This window comes from Peromyscus californicus, unplaced genomic scaffold (genome assembly GCF_007827085.1).
Source record: "Peromyscus californicus insignis strain IS unplaced genomic scaffold, ASM782708v3 Scaffold_11__1_contigs__length_118956290, whole genome shotgun sequence".
NCBI classification, from domain to species: domain Eukaryota; kingdom Metazoa; phylum Chordata; class Mammalia; order Rodentia; family Cricetidae; genus Peromyscus; species Peromyscus californicus.
This window is the reverse complement of record NW_026294402.1, coordinates 77,470,418-77,485,755: the sequence shown is the minus strand read 5'-3', so window position 1 is coordinate 77,485,755 and position 15,338 is coordinate 77,470,418.

Here is a 15,338-nt window from a genome sequence, read left to right as displayed (position 1 = left end):
CCTTCGTATCTGGGTCTTAAATTTATCATTTGATGTAGACCACCAAGCAGACTGTTTTGTCATAGCCAAATTGCAGTGTGACATTTGCTGAATCTTTGAAGTTTTGATGTGCTGTTACAATATATTGTGATAACATTGCTGTAAATTGTTGTCTACTATTGATTAAAAAACAGTAAAGGATCTCGTTTTCCAAGCAGAAATCTCAAAGGTAGTTTTAATATAAAACATCCTGAAGTTTTAATTTTTCTAAATTTGGGATCTAGCCTTGTGAGAAAGCAAAATTAATCACCTGGTAGAAGCTGCTTAATTCCTAGAGTGTAAGAGTGTTTTAATTCATCTGCCTACCATCCCCAGCTTCCTATCATGAACGTATAGCCTGCATTCTTGGTACTAAGAAAACCTTATAGGTTCTGTTCTCAAAGAACTGTGTTTGACCTAACTAGTGGCTCAGTGGTTTACCTTGGTTTTTTCCTATTTGGAACTTACTTGGGGCTGAATTGCTCCTCCAGGTGTGATGCATTCCAAAGCATTTAAAAGCAGATCCATTAGCCACAGCAGCCCTACCACAAAGTACTAGTTATGGGAAAAACAATGCTAAAAACCTGCATGAATGAATAAAGACTTTGGAAAATTCCTGTGTATTTTAGAGAGTTTAGAATGTCATGTGCATGACCAGGGCTGAATGTTCAGAGAAGACTCAAGTTTTCACCTGGTGTAGCTAACTGGTTTCTACACAAGCAGGAAGTGATGGCTCAGGTGACCTGCATCAGCACTGAGGTAGGTAGTGATGCACCAGAACCAGTATCTACAGTGAAGAGTTGGGTTTGGGTAAGCTATTTAAGCTCCAAAGATTCGGAGAAATCTCAGTGAAAGCACTAGCTGGTCATTTAGTTAATCGACTGGTGGAAAAAGAGAACTGTACGTGACAAAAGTTGCTGTCTTTACACAAAGTTTAGAGACAAACCACAAGGCGCAGCAAGTGCTCAGAGGGTGAGACTACTGGACTGAACACACTGGTGTCTTCGTTTCTGAGGTTCCTATTTGGCTTTTATATTGAGCCTGGTAATTAATTCCTTTAGCAATCACTGTCACTTAATTCAAAACACTTGCAAAATTTAGAGGTATTTCTGTCATTACTATTGGAGAACCAAAGGTTAACTAAATTCCCATAGTAGTGAAAAGTAGCTTTTTTTTCAAACAAAATGGAGTAATATTAATTCACAAAAAAACCCCAAATTTAATGGCTATTATTTAAATAGGCACCTACAAAATTTATTGTTATATTGTCTAAGTAATACAATCACTTGAGAAAGGAAATGGGCTATTTATTGGAGATTTTGCAACTAATTCTGTATTTCTGTGTCATGTTCTATGTTTTTGGAATGTTGTAGTGAATGAATTGTTTACAAGTAATCATCAAGTAATGAACAGTAGAAATGGAATTATAGGCAAAAGAGCAATGCTCAAGTCAGCACAGAAATGTCAGAGTTTGTGGGGCTAAATCTTTGCAGCCTGGGAAGCACTGTTCCTCAGAAGAAATGGCTGCTAGAGCAAGTTATTTAATATGTTGGATGTCATAATACCAAAACTCAAATAATGACTAATCTTCAAAATTAAAATTCATCTCCAGAAAAGATTTTCTTTGGGTTAGCCTCTGTAATTTTTTTTTTTTTTTTTTTTTTTTTTTTTTTTTTTTGGTTTTTCGAGACAGGGTTTCTCTGTGTAGCTTTGCGCCTTTCCTGGAACTCGCTTTGGAGACCAGGCTGGCCTCGAACTCACAAAGATCCGCCTGGCTCTGCCTCCCGAGTGCTGGGATTAAAGGCGTGCGCCACCACCGCCCGGCTTGTAATTATTATTTTTAACATTTTAATTAAAATATAGTTCTATCATTTCCTCTTTCCCTTTTCTCTCCAACCCTTCCTATGTCTCTTCCCTTCAACCCTTCCCACGTCTACCCCATCCCAAAAATTGATGGCCTCTTTTTGTTTATTATTGTTACATAAAAACATAGGTTCAGGCTGGCCTCGAACTCACAGAGATCCGCCTGGCTCTGCCTCCCGAGTGCTGGGATTAAAGGCGTGCGCCACCACCGCCCGGCCAGCCTGGACTACCAAGTGAGTTCCAGGAAAGGCGCAAAGCTACACAGAGAAACCCTGTCTCGAAAAACCAAAAAAAAAAAAAAAAAAAACAAAAACATAGGTTCACACATAAATATAACCTGCTAAGTTTATTTTTGTTTGTGTGTGTATCGTTTCAGGGCTGACCATTTTGTACTGGATAACCAATTAGGAGGCTGGTCCCTGAGAGAGGCTAATTGTCATTCATTCCCCCCCCCCCCCCCCCCCCGCCTCTCTCTGTGTCTGTCTCTGTCTTCTTCTCTCTGCCTCTCTACCTGAAGGTTTCTTTTTTTTTTTTTTTTTTTTTGTCTAGGGGTACTGTGACTCCATGAGATTTTTCTCCTTTCTACATTACTGTGTCTATTAATATTGTCATTGTTCAGGTCTTCATTAGGCAGCCATTTTTAGGAGACACAAGTCTCACAGCAGACATTCTGGTCCTTTGACTCTTACAGACTCCAGAGCTCACTCTCCCACATTGTTCACTGAGGATTGAGTGCAGTTATATTGAAGATTTCTCATTAGGAGCTGTACTCCCCATAATCTATTCCCTCTGCGTTAAGTCCAGTTGTGATTTTCTGTACTATTTCCACTTGCTGTAAAGAGAAGCTACTCTGAAGAAGGGTGAGAGCTGGACTTCCTTGTGGGCAGAAGCATAAGTTTCAGAATGTAGTTGAAATTGTGGTGTAGTAAGTGCCAGCAGTGGCTTCTCTTCTAAGATCCCTGACTTCACTAGTCCTGAGTACTTGGGTTTCAGTCCCAGTCATGATTTCCCTTCTGTTGAATGGGCCTCAGTCCAGTTAGATAGCTGTTGGACTTCTGTTGTGGTGATAAAACAGTGACCAAAAGCAACTTGGAGGGGGAAAGAGTTCATTTGACTTAGATTATAGCCCATCATTGAGGAAAGTCAAGGTAGGAGATTGGAGGCAAGAAATGAATGAAGCAGAGGTGGTGGAGGAATCCTGTGAATAGCTCGCTTGCCATAACTTGATCAACCTGCTTTTTTGTGCAATCCAGGCCACCTGTCCAGACTGGGCTGGACCTTCCCATATCAATCCAAACAAGAAAATGCATCTCCCCACAAAACAGTGCCCACAGTTCAATTAGATAGAGGCAATCCCTCAATTGAGGTTTCCTCTTCCTGGGTGTCAAGTTGATTTAAAAAAAAAAAAAATAGCTAGCATACTCCTTCAGGAAAAAGTTTTAGTAAGAAGCATTCTTTCTAAAATATTTTTCATATTCTGTGTGGCATTCTAATTACCTCTAACACAAATACCAAAAAAGTTTCATGTTCTCTTAAGGGTCTAATTTTCAAGTTTTTTATCATCTCAGGTTCTTCTTTTCCTCTAAATGGTAACTCATCTGGTTGCTCACTTGCTTCTTCTAGATCAGTGGTTCTCAACCTCCCTAATGCTGCCACCCTTTAATACAGTGCTGACCCACAACCATAATTTTTTTTTTTGTGCAACTTCATAATTGCAATTTTGCTACTGTTGTGAATCATCATGTAAATATTTTTGGAGATAGAGGTTTGCCAAAGGGGTCATGACCCACAGGTTGAAAACCACTTCTCTAGGTGATACAAATGATTTTCTGGTGTTCTTTTACATACTGATCATGGACCTAGCTCTTCTACCCCTTCTCCAATCCCATGCCCTCCCTTCATGGCCCTGGTATATTCAGCACATGAGGTGGATCACATATGCTCTATGTTCTCAGAAGAGCCTTCCATCTTGTTTCTGTCATCTAATCCTGAAGAACTGCTGTTTCTGTGACTTCCTTCCCAAGACTGACCTACTCGAGAAGAACAGTCTGGTTTTATCTCAGGCTTCTTTTTATATATCCCAATGTCAGGGTTTCCTGTGCTCCCTGTCACTACCATCTTGGATTTGATGCCCGTAGTGATGGGTCTGCTGCTGTCACTTTGTAGAAAATATGCATATGTGAAAACTATTAGCTATTTTAAACACATTCACTTGGTGGTTTCTTTATTTTGGTGTATTGTTCCTTACAAATTTGAATCAGAAGAAAAAAGCATTTTACTTTGTTAGGTCATTTAAGACAAAAAAAGTCCAGAAAAATGTTATGGAAACAGATTGAATGATTGCATTCTTGGTATGAAATATTCTTGAACTGTGATGTCTTATTCTAAGGACAACCGCAAATTTGTTGAGCATGCTTTCATGTCTGCTTATGTATTTTAATACTCTTGTTGCATAAGAGGTCTATTTCCTCTTGGTTTAAAGGAAATACATATGCTTGGATAAATTATATGACTGTCTTGAAATGACAGTTCTAACTTTGTCATATTAACATACATGCTATTTTTAAAGTTTTATCACTTATTCTCACTGTTTGGAGAAGGGTGCTAGGAGATGAGCCTAGAATCTCAAGCATGCTAAGCACACCAAGCCAGACACCCATGACTGCTGGAAAAGCTTTGGAGAATGTAGGTATGTACTGCTCATATAAAGCATTCACTACCACACACAGGAAGGGCAAGGCTAGAGCATATGGTCTGCTTTCATATTTGCTTTTGGAGTCTTACTCAATTTACATGTTCAAAATATATTTCGAGTTAATTTATAAAACACATTTTACTTATATATTTTGGGTGTAAATTAAGGCTAGGAAAGTCATTTTCTGATTTATCAGTAAGATTACCAGGCTTCTTGGGGCTAGAGAGACAGCTCAGTTCTTAAGAGCAGGTACTGCTCTTGCAGAGGACCAGAGTTGGGTTCCCAGCACTCATTAGATGGCTCAGAAGAGCTTGTGACTCTGGCTCTGGAGAGATCTGGTATCTCTGTCCTCTGAGGGCAACTACAAACCTGTGCACATACACACAGACACATACACATAATTAAAAAACAAAAATCTTTAAAAGGATTCACCAAGATTCTAGTAGTCTATACATGTTATTTCTGCATAAACATTCCAGGTCAGGTAATGGGAAGTACAGGTAAGTTTTTGTTTAGAAGGAGGAGGCAGACAGTGTGTTGGTGCTGCTTAGGAGGCTGAGGAGAGAGGGTAACTTGAAGCCAGGTGTTCTGGGCCAGTTTGGGCAACAGAGTGAGAAATAGCCTGTTAAATAAAAAGAGCAAGGCAGATGAACTTTCCTCAAATCCTAAGTATCAATAGTAATGGAATATGTCAGAAGAGTAATCCTTTTCTTTGCTTTGATAGCTTTATATATCTGGCTATCTAGATTTCTCATATATGATGTTTATATAATTTTCATGTAATAATGCAATCCATGGATTTAAACCCATCAGTAGCTCTTGAGAATAAAAGTAGTCTAAATAATTTCTATATAAGGAAGCTATTTGCCACAGGCAAGATGGTTTAATGGTATGTAAAATGTCTATACAAAGTCTCTTTAAAGCCTTGAAAAAAGAATCCACTTTGATATTTTTGTTTCCATTTGATTATGGAGTTTTCATTTTATTTTGTTTTGTTTTTTATGAGAAAACTGTGGGAAACAATTGGGGCAACTTGACGTCTATTCTAAATATTTGTTTCAGGTTTGACTGGAAAGGAGGATACATTTTTGGCAGAGTATAAAAGTAGAACTGTATGATATGAATAATATAAACGACTTAGTTTCTATAATTTTAGTTAATACCATTATACGGTTTTAAAATTACAAAATCCATTTCCCCAAATCAGTCATGAAAACCCTTCTGTCGTTTCAACTTCTCATTGGCAACAGTGAACAGATGTCTGGCCTTGGCCGTGGTTTGGGAGACTCAGTTATGTCGTGTGCTGTGTGCAAACTTAGGGGCCGTTTGTCTTGACCACCCATGACTGGAGAAAGGGCATCCTTGGGAACAGCAACTTTGTACTGCTCATGAAGCAGGGTAGTCAAAGGGAAAGGGACTTCAGAGTTTGATTTTTATTGCCTTAAAGAAAAAAGGGTTTGCTAATATAATCAGGTTTTATTTATCTCAAGCATTTTAGCATCTGCCATTTCTAAATAAGTGATATTGCTTTCAAGTTTAACAACAACTGTATCAGAGCCCATCTTTCTGATGATTTAACAGTTCTTTACCTTGTACACATTCTTTCTAGTTTTAACATCTACTGGGCTATGAGTGTTCAAATATAAGCAGGAAACTGAAACCTTAGCATTGAAAATACTGTCTGCCTTCCATCTAGATTTCTAGAAGTGATATCATAAGACCTATAACAGTAACTATTGTCCTTCAAAAAATGTATTATTCCCAACTACCATCTGCTTCTTCCTTAGTGAGAAGTAACTCTGGGCCTGTGGATGCTGCTGGCATTTCTACCTTCCTGTTGCAGGGATTCTGTGGTTGCATGAAGGCAAACATTGCCCAATTTTCAGAGCTAGCTGCAAGTGTTGTCAGTTAGATGTGTGATTGCTGTAGCATTTACTGCATCATCTCCAAACACTACAAGAGTTGTATACTGTTAAGAGTCAATATAGGGGGCTGGAGAGAGGGCCCAGCAGTTAAGAACACTGGCTGCTCTTCCACAGGACCCAGGTTCAGTTCCCATCACCCACATGGCAGCTCACAACTAACTCTAACTTCAATTCCAAGGGATCCAAATCCTCACACAGACATGCATGCAGGCAAAACACCAATGCACATGAAATAAAACTAATCAAAAAAGAGTCAATATAGACCAGTGAAGTACCTAATCATTTATAAATAAAATAATCAGGAGTAGACTCAACTCTCTATTTCTTCTTAAATTAAATATTAAATAAGGAAATATTTAAATGACTACAATGTTTAAGAAGAGGAATAACATCTTAGAAGTTTTGTGAGTTCTCAAAATTTCTCCACAATGAAACCAATAATCATTCTTCAAATATATACTGGCCTTGTGGTTTGCAAAGAAATTCTTGTTAAAAATTCCACCTGCATATTAAAATTGACAATTGCAAACTATAGGAATCTGTATCACTAAATCTATCACTTTAGAAATGGGTGCAGTATTGTAAGTCATATGAATCTGTATCACTGAATACAGTGATGGAAACAATGGAGATGAAGAAACCTGTTTTGCAGGTATATTGAGGTAGGGTAGTATTTGATAGATTGTTTTTTTTTAATTTTATTCGGTTGACATTCAATTCTGAATTAATTATACTTCACTCCTTGCTCCATTTGGAATGCAGTACCTTGAACTTTACACGATTAATTTAGCATAAACTTAAAAAATGCTTTTGATGGTTTTTCCTTCCCTTGGGCTAGAGTTGATTTATTTGAATCACAGCACTAATTATTTTAAGATGGAATTGTAATACATATATATGATTTATTCAGTAGAAGGAAAAAGTATAACTGTATGTGCTACACATTCATTATTACTATCAAATACAAATACAATTTTCTAAATAAGCTTTGAAATTAAATTAATTCCAATGGAAACAAATTCAATTTAAGCATGTTTATTAAAAGTTGTAAGTTAATGAAATTTATTAGGTGTTCTTTTGCAGTAGCTACACAAGGACTTCAAAAACATCTTTTTTTTTTTTTTCTGGGCAGAAGTTGATGGTTTGCCTTCTGTGAGCACAAGTGTGTGTTATTCTCAGAGGCAACAGGTACAGGTATTCTCAGAGGTACAGGGCAGAGACACACTTGTTGCTGATGCAATAGGCTTGTAACAGACAGTTCTTACACATTGTGAGAGTACTTTACACAACGGAGTGTATGCTTTCACACAACTATCGTTTTTTTTCCAGACCAGGGCCTCATGCGTGTGAGGCAAGCACCCTGCCACTCAGTTGTACTTGCTTAGATGTTCTTGTGAGAAAGATGAACTTTGGAGAAACAGCATGCTCATTAAAGATAACAGACAAACACAGCACAAATGGACAGACATCTGGAATCAACACCATGTCCTTCCCTTTTCTGAGTCTCTGTAAACCAGCATTCAGCGGCTCTGCTATTGATGGTCCCTGTTGTTTGAAAGTAAAGTACAAAAAAGTAAAGTAAGACCAAAAGCTGTCCAACATAAGGAATTGACAGTCATGTGGGAAGGACAGATAAAAGGTAATTAGGTTACAAATTAATGTGATCAGGATAAAATGGATGTATATGAAATGCGGAACTATTTTCCTATTTCCTGTCCAAAATGTCAAAGAGGATAGGTGATAGAATCTTATTTCTAAAGGGCACTTCTATTTTGAAAGATAGACATCCCACACACCCATCTGCTGCACTAGATGGGAAACCACATGACAGGTGGAAGATTTCTTTAATTCTGGCATGATTAGTTTGTTTCAGGACCAGTCCACTTTAGCACATTCTCTTGCTTCCTTGGCTTTTTATCTCATATGCTGTAGTTGGAGTTTTCCTGCCTGGCCCACAGTCAGGACAAATCTCTGTCACCCGCCAGTCCCACAGCCACTCAGACCCGACCAAGTAAACACAGAGACTTATACTGGTTACAAACTGTATGGCCGTGGCAGGCTTCTTGCTAACTGTTCTTACAGCTTAAATTAATCCATTTCCATTAATCTATACCTTGCCACATGGCTCGTGGCTTACCGGTATCTTCACATTCTGTTTCTCATCGTGGCGGCTGGCAGCGTCTCTCTGACTCAGCCTTCCACTTCTCAGCTTTATTTTCCTCCTTGTCCCGCCTACACTTCCTGCCTAGCCAATGGCCAATCAGTGTTTTATTTATTAACTAATTAGCAACACATTTGCCATACAGAACATTCCACAGCAATATGCTATAAATGTTCCCCTTTGCTTCCCTACTTCCCATCAATTATACTGAGTATATGAAACCCTAAAAAATTTAATACCCACTGTGGCCAAAGCACTCGGACTTGCTTACTCTTCCCTCGCCTTGGATTAGTTTGCATTCAGAACTGTTCATTTTGATGTGAAGTTGGTGATCATCTACAAATGGCATACTTATTTGGGAACAATTGGTTGGTGTAAGTAGGTGCAAAACAAAACACTAAACCCATCCACTCTCCATGGAGAGAAAGAACCCCCACTGCTGGGCTGCCTTCGACAATGGAGGACAGCATCCAACTTCAAAAGCTTATTGGGTTTTATATGGCAGGGGGAGGCTGTGCAGAAGCTGGAACAGCCAGGTGGTTAGCCTGGGAACTTTTCAGGTAGAGTAGGTGCTGATAGTTGCTCTTAGAGCATTCAGCCAGCCTTTAGGGGCTTCTGAGAAATGCTTGAGATTTCTGTTCCCTAATCCCTTTCAGGTGGAAGACGGGTCCTTGTCATCAGCACTACCACTTTGGGGCCTCATTTGGGGACCTAACATTCTAGCCCTTTATTGACAATAAGGAGTGACAGTAGATAGGTAGGTAGGTAGTAGATGGTAAGCTGCTTCCTGCTGAGTAGGGATGTTGGAAAAGGTGGGGCTTGGAATGCTGGTCCAAAGCAGGGGCTCAAGCTGGAAGGCAATGGATAAGAGACTTGAGGGAATTCTGTCAGAGGCATCTGTTTCACTGAACATCAAGATAGCTCATTAATTCCTTCCTGAAAAATTCTGAAGAGATGGGGCAATCATCACTATGTAGAAGATCGAAATCTGAGGGCAGAGGAGAGACACGAGATACAGACCACCATACTGAGAGTCCTTAATTTGAGTCAGCTCCCAGGGGCTGGATCTGCATGCCAGCTCATGGATGTCTTTAATCCCATCTTTCTAGCTAGCTAGATTGATTTACATAGTAACAACATTCTTTTCTTTGTTGAGGAAGACACATGTGCCTCCTTTCTTGTCAGCAAGTCAAGGGCTGTTCAGTTTTGTAGGACCACTGAGATTAGGGAGGTGAGCTGGTCCTGGGGCAATAGTAGAGTGGAGGTTGATTCCTTAATAGTATCTGGCGACTGGGTGGAAATCTCCTGAGACAGATCTAGATTGTGGACAGAAGAGTGGAAACAAATATCTTTCTGATAAAAGGTTTTTGAGAGTATTTCTTAGTGATGGAGAGATGGCTCAGCAGTCAAGAGTGCTCTTTCAAGGGACTAGAGTTCAGTTCCCAGCACCCGCCCTGGGCATTGTCTGCAACTCTAGTTCCAGGGAGGTCAATGCTCTCATCTGACTTCTGAAGGCACCCAGCACACATGCATCCATACACATAAATAAAAATAAGTAAGTCTAAAGAAGAGAATATTTCTTCTTCTTGATTGATGTCTATTACCTGTCCCTGAGAATAATGTCAGGTGTGGATTAGTCACTAACGTTTAACATACCTTATTTTGAACTAACTTAGGCTACATTAAATTATAAGTAGAAAAGTATCTAGGTTGATTTTAATTAAACTGTATTTGTTTTCCTAGCACAAATAAAGAACCATTCACTTTCCATCAAAATTTCATTGTAGGAAATGTATTAATTCTGTTTTGACCTTATAATTCATGCTTTATGTTTCCGGATCCTCAGTATCACATTCTTGACAAAAAAAACCCAAAACAAACAAACAAACAAACAAAAAACTGACCATAATGGTATTTCTTTGACCTACATTACAGAGAAGGACACAGTAATTTTTATGAAGATACCAGGGACTGCATCTTGAATTACACATTATTTTCCAGCTTTTATTTATTTATATTCAGCTTAAACTAACTGTCATATCAGAATTGTCATAAAATAAGCTAAATTACAACTATAACAGACTTGTACTTGTGACTAAGTGGACTCCTAATTTTTACCAGTGATTACTATAAATAAGCCTTGTTTAATAGACTTTCCTATTATTTATATATATACATATATACATATATATATACATATATATATATATACAATATATAATAGTGGGTCTGTTTCAAATATACTTAGAAAAACAATCTTTTGCCTTTTAAATACCAATTGTAATACTCTGCTTTTTGTACCTTTTTTAAAGGGGGCTCGTAGAGAAAACATGGTCAGGAAAGCTTTGCTCTAGTTTTAGAGTGAGGTCCCTTATGTCATTCATCACGAGACCAGTATATGTTTTGTCAGTGCTTAGCAATTTCCCTCCAGATCGAAACATTCTCTTCTGCAGGTTTTTTTTTTTTTTTTTTTTTTTTTTTTTAAGACAGGGTCTCTCTGTAGTTCTGACTGTCCTGGAACTCGCTATGTGTGGACCAGGCTGGCCTTGAACTCAAAGAGATCAGCCTGCCTCTGCCTCCCAGCTACTGAGACTAAAGGTGTGCACCACTATACAAAGTTTAAAATTGGGGTTGGTTTTTGTTTTTTGATGTGTATGGGTGTTTTGCCCACTTGTTTGTGCACCATGTTCATGCATTGCCCATGGAAGCCAGAAGAGGGCAGCAGATCCCCTGGAACTGGAGTTACAGAAGCTTGTGAGCCCCCCGGTAGGTGCTGGGAATTGGAACCCTGGTCCTTTGGAAGAGCAGTCCGTGCTCATAACCACCAAGTTATCTCTCCAGCCCTTCAGGTAAACTCTTTAAGACAAAAGGAAAACAACTCAAGATAGCTTCAGTAAGGAAGTCTCTGAAACTGAGCAGATTTACTGGGCCCCTCCCTCCTAAGAGTAAAGACTGCTGAGGGTCACTCTCAGACAAACCAAGCTTCAAAGACTTCTGAAGCCTGACCACCTTGCCTGGAAGAAGCAGAAGCCAGAAGAGCTGCCTGGAAGAGGGTTAGACCAATCGAGGCACCTGGAGAGTACACTTTCCATCCTGTTGAGCTGCCTGCAGACTGTGCAGTGTGCTCCAGGTTCCCAGCTTTGTGAGCCGTCACCTAGGCTCCAGGGGGCTTTGGTGATGCAGCTGTTTGTGACTGTCACCTAGGCTTAGGGGGCTTCGGTGATGCAGCTGTTTGTGACTGTCACCTAGGCTTAGGGGGCTTTGGTGATGCAGCTGTTTGTGACCGTCACCTAGGCTTCAGGGGACTTCGGTGATGCAGCTGTTTGTGACTGTCACCTAGGCTTAGGGGGCTTTGGTGATGCAGCTGTCTTAGAATCACTTCTGCTTCTTTACCCCTCACCTCTGTTCCTGTAGACGATCCCTGCAGAATTCATTGGTTCCCCAGTTGCACTTTGGTGCTACCCATACTTGGGTCAACCATGGGCTCTCTCAGGTGAGTACATTTGTGTTGTGTCGTGTCTCACCAGGAAAAGTCTTGTCACACAGTGATTAGAAGTTAAATTGCTATCAGCTGATAAACAACTTTATACCTTTAGTCTTCATCTGTAACCACAGCATGCCTATGACAAAATGGGAGGTAGGGACAGGAGGACTGCCAGGAAGCTCTTGATCGGCTGGTCTGGACTACAAACTGTTACCAGCAGAAACAAGGAAGGCACCACCTCAGCAGGTTGGAAGGTGAAACTGAAGGGTCCAGAAATACAGGAATAAGATAGGAATGTAGGAATAAAGCCTTAAAAACTTAAGAGATGGAAACTGACAGCCATCAGCTCTGCCAGCAAATAGGGACTAACCTTTAACTGGGCCCTTCTGTGTTTTATGATTGGCAGCTCCGTCAGCAACCCAAATGTTAGCTTTTTACTGAAGATTGCCCTCTGCAGCCCTGGGGTTAGGTATTTTGATAACCCCCTGCCACTTACTACTGAAACCAAAGTTCACTTTTAATGAGTTCGACGTGACAAGCCGCTTTACATTGTTTCATACTCCTCCCGCTATGGGAGCACAACTGTGTCAGGAAAAGTTGCAGGTTTGGGCAAACATCAATTATCTGTGTCAGGAAGGGCTGCAGGGATATCCAAATACCGTTTAGCTAAAACCCTCTAAAACTTTGTTAATTGAAAATTGTAAAACCTAAAAGCAATTTGTCTCTACAAGTTTAACTTCAAAACTGTAAAAATTGCTTTGTCCATGCCTAATGCTATAAGAAGGGGCTCATGACCCCCCTCCAACTGCCACAGCCTCAGAATCCCGAACCGTGGCTGTGGTCTCAGCTAGCTGATACGCTTTTGTGCCCCGTGGTGATCTTTCTTTCTTTCTTTGTTCTTTTTTTTTTTTTTCTGGAATAAAGTCTGCTTCTTGTTTATTAGACTTTGTGTGGTCTGTCTCCCATTATTGTGTGACCCCGGACCCAAAAAAATGACTCTACAAAGTTGTCCAGTGAGCTCCACATGCTGGCTGTGGCATTTACTCACACCCACTAAATAAATAATCTTTAAAATGTGCTTGCTAACCTTATGAGATTATCTATAGATATTTCATGCTTTCAACTTATATTATAGAACCATAAAAGCAGCCAGGCATGTTGTTTGAAATTCTAAAGGTCTTTTAATACAAAATCCCAGAGCTTGATATTGGGGTGAAAGCTGAAAGATCAGAGAAGCAGAGCAAGCCACAGCCACCACCTCTTACCTCACCAACTCCTCAGCCTGAAAGAGCTCCAGCCGAAAGGGCTGCAGCCAAAAAAGCTCCCTCAGCCGAAAAAGCTTTAGTTCCTGTCTCTTCACGCTTTACACACCTTTCTCCTCCCACCCCTATCATTTCCTGTCTCAACTTTCCTAGTGCTGGGATTAGAGGCGCGTGTGCTTCCCAATGCTGGGATTAGAGGCGTGTGTGCTTCCCAATGCTGGGATTAAAGGCGCGTGTGCTTCCCAATGCTGGGATTAAAGGTGCGTGTGCTTCCCAATGCTGGGATTAAAGGCGCGTGTGCTTCCCAATGCTGGGATTAAAGGCGCGTGTGCTTCCCAATGCTGGGATTAAAGGCGTGTGTGCTTCCCAATGCTGGGATTAAAGGCGTGTGTGCTTCCCAATGCTGGGATTAAAGGCGTGTGTGCTTCCCAATGCTGGGATTAAAGGCGTGTGTGCTTCCCAATGCTGGGATTAAAGGCGTGTGTGCTTCCCAATGCTGGGATTAAAGGCATGTGTGCTTCCCAATGCTGGGATTAAAGGCGTGCGCCACCACTGCCTGGCTCTGTTTCTCTCCTAGACTGAGTCAATCTCATGTAGTCCAGGGTGGCTTTGAACTCACAGAGATCCAGACAGATCTCTGCCTCCTGGGTGCTAGGATTAAAGGTGTGTGCCACCACTGCCTGGCCTCTATGTTTAATCTAGTGGCTTGTTCTCTCCTCTAATATTCAGGCAAATTTTATTAGGATACACAATATATCACCACACAGGCATATACGTGTGTGTGTGTGTGTGTGTGTGTGTGTGTGTGTGTGTGTGTGTGTGTGTGTATGTATGTGTGTGTGTTAACCTTCCATGGTTAAGAAGAGTCTACCCACATAAAAAAAAAAAGTGATTGGTTACTCCCATAACATCTGTACCACTGTTGTACCTACCAGTGGCCCCATCTTGCAGGCAGGTTGCTATTTTAGCTCACAGGCTTTACAGCTGGGTGAGATGGATGATTACTTTTTTCCTCCAGTAATACGTGTAGCACCTTAGTCATAGGAGGTAAATCTTCTCGAGCACCAGCTCAATTTCTCCATGTTCAGTGACATCAGTGGAGTCTTCATCAGTAGAGCCTTACCCTCAGGCTGTGGAGAGTAGCCTTAGCAAAAGCCTATGATGTTTGGTGAAGAGGGGGGTATCTATGGGACCCCGTTGGCCAACATCTCAAAAAGAAGTAACCTATTCCTGATATTGAGGAATTTATTTGGTGGCATATATCTAGTTGGGGTATTGTCTCCTCCACTATATGGTACCCTATTTAAACTTGTAGGTGGAGTTTTCCTGTTTCCTGTCCCAACTGCCTGCTCCCAAATAATCACTCAGAGACTTAATATAAATTATAAATGCTCACCTGATAGCTCAGACTTGTTGCTAGTTAACTCTTACACTTAACCCATATTTCTTATTTACCCTCTCCATGTGGCTCATGGCTTGTTACCTCAACTTATACGTGTCCTGCTTCCTCAGCCCCCTTCATCCCAGCATCCCCAGTTTGATTGTCCCGCTTAACTTTATCCTGCCTTGCTATAGGCCAATCAGCTTCTTTATTAACCAATGAGAGTAACACATATTCACTGTGTACAGAAGGATTATTCCACAGCATAAGCTCCTTTTAGAATGTGTATACTTTAGGAAGCTTCCATAGTAGTAGGTTTCACATGACTTCAAAAGTCAGTGTTCGTGGTCCCCACACTCCCCTTCTCTGTCTCCCCTCATTTAATGTTCCTATTCTAATTTTTTGAGGCTTTGTTTTGTTTTGTAATTCCATTGTCCCTTTACAACACTATATTGCTTCCCCTTCTTTGGAAGGTTCACTCTTCCTTCCTATTCTCTTACTAGGGGCCTAACTTTTGTGGTCACTCTGATTGAAACACATATATTTAAA